Source organism: Peromyscus leucopus, chromosome 7 (assembly GCF_004664715.2).
Source record: "Peromyscus leucopus breed LL Stock chromosome 7, UCI_PerLeu_2.1, whole genome shotgun sequence".
Taxonomy (NCBI): Eukaryota; Metazoa; Chordata; class Mammalia; order Rodentia; family Cricetidae; genus Peromyscus; species Peromyscus leucopus.
Window position 1 is genome coordinate 41,363,555 of NC_051069.1, and position 816 is coordinate 41,364,370.

Here is an 816-nt window from a genome sequence, read left to right on the forward strand (position 1 = left end):
TAGACTGGGCAACACAGCAAGGCCTCTAATTTAACACACTTAGGGATAGACAATAGATTCTGTATGCTTCTACAGATGATCTTCTGAGAGCCGTGCAACTTCCCTTCTGAAACACAGCTATCCAAAATTAGCAACTGGAATCCAATTAGAAGGAAACAACAAACAACCTAAAATTCAGGGACATTCTATATAACTGGCCTGCTCGCTCCGTAAAAATACTAATGGATCCTTTTGTGGTTCATAAGCTTGATGATTGGGTTTTTATACCACATGTGAGATCTCCCTGGAGCCTTATTATGTGGAAACATGACTCATCTGACATGGAAAATGTATTAAGATAATAAAAGGTAAAGCCCAAGAAACTGCTCCAGATTAAAGAGACTTAAAAAGATGTAATTTAATATATTCTCTGAATTGGATCAGACCAGGAACATGCATGTGTAAACATACATATGTGCACACAAAATAAATGTATAAAAAATGTAAAGGAAAGCAAGGGAGGTGAAATGTCCTTTGTTTGGCAGAGTCTTGCTTAGCATACATAGTTCCCTGGGCTCCATCCCAGCATTGCGGAAATCTGGGGTCGTGGAGCACACCTGTAACCCAGGAGGCAGGAGGTGAGGCAGGAGGATCAGGAGTCCCAAACCATTCTTGGCTACATAGCAACTTGAAGGCCAGCCTAGAATACAAGAGGAGAGAGAGAGAGAGAGAGAGAGAGAGAGAGAGAGAGAGAGAGAGAGAGAGAGAGAGAGAGAGAACACAAAGACATTGATCACAATGAGGAGGACTGCCTGCTTCTGGCTCCCAAGTGCCGGA

General features: G+C 42.5%; 1 pseudogene; it reads left to right on the top strand.

The window, feature by feature from the left end:
* Nucleotides 1–225: 225 nt before the first annotated feature.
* Nucleotides 226–321, top strand: LOC114684416 (annotated as a pseudogene).
* The last annotated feature ends 495 nt before the right edge of the window (nucleotides 322–816 follow it).